The sequence below is a fragment of the Arachis stenosperma genome, chromosome 2 (genome assembly GCF_014773155.1).
Source record: "Arachis stenosperma cultivar V10309 chromosome 2, arast.V10309.gnm1.PFL2, whole genome shotgun sequence".
Classification (NCBI taxonomy): domain Eukaryota; kingdom Viridiplantae; phylum Streptophyta; class Magnoliopsida; order Fabales; family Fabaceae; genus Arachis; species Arachis stenosperma.
In genome coordinates, this window is record NC_080378.1 from 68,936,207 (window position 1) to 68,939,181 (window position 2,975).

Here is a 2,975-nt window from a genome sequence, read left to right on the forward strand (position 1 = left end):
CAACCATTCTAAGTTTGGTGTGGGAAGGGAAAGAAAAGGAGGAAAAGGGACAACAATAGAGAAGATAAATTACAAGGTTGTAAAGTTCTTTTTTTTTTCTCTCATTTGTTTCCAGCACTTTAAATTGCATGATTGTCTTATTACCTTCTCTATATGCATGTGTGGTATGAATAAGCATAGCTTGAATTTTGATTTGCAATATGTTGCTGTGGCATTATGACTACCAACTTGAGTTTTGTGAATTCAAAAGCAAAAAAAGGCATCATGATCATAAACAAACAAGGAATTAAAGAAGAACTTGGCATGTGCATACAAGTATTGGAAGGCTAGTATGTTTGATTGTTGCTCAATTGCATTAGATTTGATTTAATTGAAGTTTTCATCTAGGACATTTTGTGAAATCTTTTGAAATCATGAAAACCTTGAAAAAAAAAAGAGGCAAAGAAAAGAAAAAGGGAAAGAATGAGAAAGTTGAAGGCTCTGAGTACCAATGACAATTCCATTGTTAAGTACTTGTGGTGTTTATGTATCAAGTAAAATGCTTGAAAACAAAACACTTAGAAGTCAAGGCTAGGCTCAAGTGCAAAAGCACTCCCTCAAAGCTCAAGGCTCTGAGCATCAATGATTAGAGAGTCAAGAAAAGAAATAAATGTGCTTAATGAAGTCCTCTAATTAAATGCTTGTGGTGCTTATGTATCAAGTGGTAATACTTGAAAACAAAGCATTTAGGGTCGTAGTTTTGTTATCAACTCATGGGGCAAAGCACCCAAAAGAGAAGCTAATAAGAAAAATCAAAAGCTTGTTTCAAGGAAGAATTATAAGAAAAAGATTTCATAAAGTGAGCTAGATAGAAGCATCAATCATTTACATTTCTTTTGTGATTGTAGCATGCATAGAAAACTAGCTTGCCATGAACATTAACTTGCTATTCTTCTAACCTTGGATTGTCAATCTCTATTGCATGATTCTTTTCTTGCTTGAGGACAAGCAAGGTTTAAGTTTGGTGTTGTGATGCATTCGCATATTTGCCATTTTAGTTAGTTAGTTTAGTTAGTTTTAGCTTAATTTCATTCACTTTCTTTGAAATAAACAAGCATTTGTGTGAGTTTTCTCTCCATGCATTCATAAACCAAGAACTAGGTGGAATTTGGCCATATTTGTGCAAAGAATTCAAGGAGTTGACAAATGAGTTAGCATGAATGAATCTCTTGAAAATTGTTGCATAGAATGGCAAAACTTTGAAGCAAATTCTTTGGTTAATGATAGGTAATGAAGCAAGAAGGTCATGGAGCAAGAATTGGAGCAAGAAGCCTTGAGAATACATCAAGCTTGGCAAGGAGGCAGAGGACTTGCACGTTGCCAACTTGGAGAAAAGGTGAGTTGTTGAAGGCAACGCCAAGGCAGCCCTGGAGAGTGAACAAAGAGGAGTTGCACGTTGCCAACTTGCACTTCAACTAGAGTGTTCATCAACAACGTCCAACAATGTAAGGCAGCCCTGGAGAAGCACATTTGGGCGTTGCCAACTTGGAGAAAGGGGTGAGTGTTTGATGGCAACGCAGGCAAGCAAGGAATTAGGCCAGGGAGGAGCTCGAGGGCGTTGCCAACGTGGGAATGAAGAAGCGTTATTTAAAACAACGCTGAATAGAAGACTTGGCCCAGGAAAGGGTGTGATGCACGTTGCCAACGCCAAGTTCTGAAGGCGTGGTCCTTGGCAACGTAGCAAGCAAAGCTTGATGCTAGGAGAATGAAGTTAGCACGTTGCTAACTTGAAATTATAAGGGCGTGTGTGGCAACAACGCAGCAACCCTGGCAGCCTGACCTTGCTCTCTTCCATGGAGTATATCTTGAGTTGTAGACCTTGATGCACTCTCAACGGCATTGAAAAGTAGACATCCAGAGCTTTCCAACCATATATCACAGTATGGGGTTGACATTCGTTTAAAGCTTCAAAAGCGTGCTTCATTTAGAGGTTCAGAATCTGAGGGCGTTGGCAACTTGGAAATACAAAGGCGTTTTTGCCAAAAACGCCTGCGATTTTAGCAGCCTGACCATGTCCCCTTCAATGGAAGATATCTTGAGCTACAGAGATCCAAATTGAGTGCTTCCAGTTGCATTGGAAAGCTGACATTCAGAGCTTTCCAACCATATATAATAGTCTATGGTGGAGCACAAAATTGAAGCCAAACCAGAGTCATCTTTAGGCCCTAAAAACAAGAACATGAAGTGAAATTCAAGAAGGCTAGAGTTGAGCCTGGAGGGGGGACACGAGCATGTTGCCAACGTGCATATTAGGGTGCGTGTTTTGCAACAACGCCAGCCCCAAGTCCCTGCCTTGGGAGAGTAAAGCACGAGCACGTTGCCAACTTGGAGGTGAAGGTGCGTTTTTGGCAACAACTTGGCAGCTTGACCTTACCTTCTTTGAGGAACCATAACTTGAGCTAGGAAAGTCCAATTGAGGTGATTCCAGTGGCATTAGAAAATAGACATCAAGAGCTTTCCAATGATGTATAATAGTCCATATTGAGGCTGAAGGTTGACACTCAAATTCTGGGCTACATTTAGCATGAAAATAGAGTCAAGAAGAGGAAAAGCAAGTTGTTGGCAACAACTTGGGCTAGCAACGCCCAAGTCTCATACTTCACTCCCAGGAAAATGTCTTGCACGTTGCCAACGTGCATTTGGCCTGGAGTTAGTGCCAATAACGCCAAGCCAATGGGCCAGAATCATGATGAATGAACCCTTCCTTTCCAAGCCTAGCAACACCTCCAATTGAGCCAAGAATTCAACAATGAGAAAGCCCACATTGCTAACCCAAATTGAAGATCTCTGAAGAGTTTTAGGAGTAGTATAAATAGAAGAGATTGATGTACTTGTAGGGGACTTTTACACTTTTGAATACTTTTTTGACACTTAGAATTTTTAGACACTTTTTAGCACTTGTATTGGAAACTCTTTTGGTACTTCCGAGAGGAGAC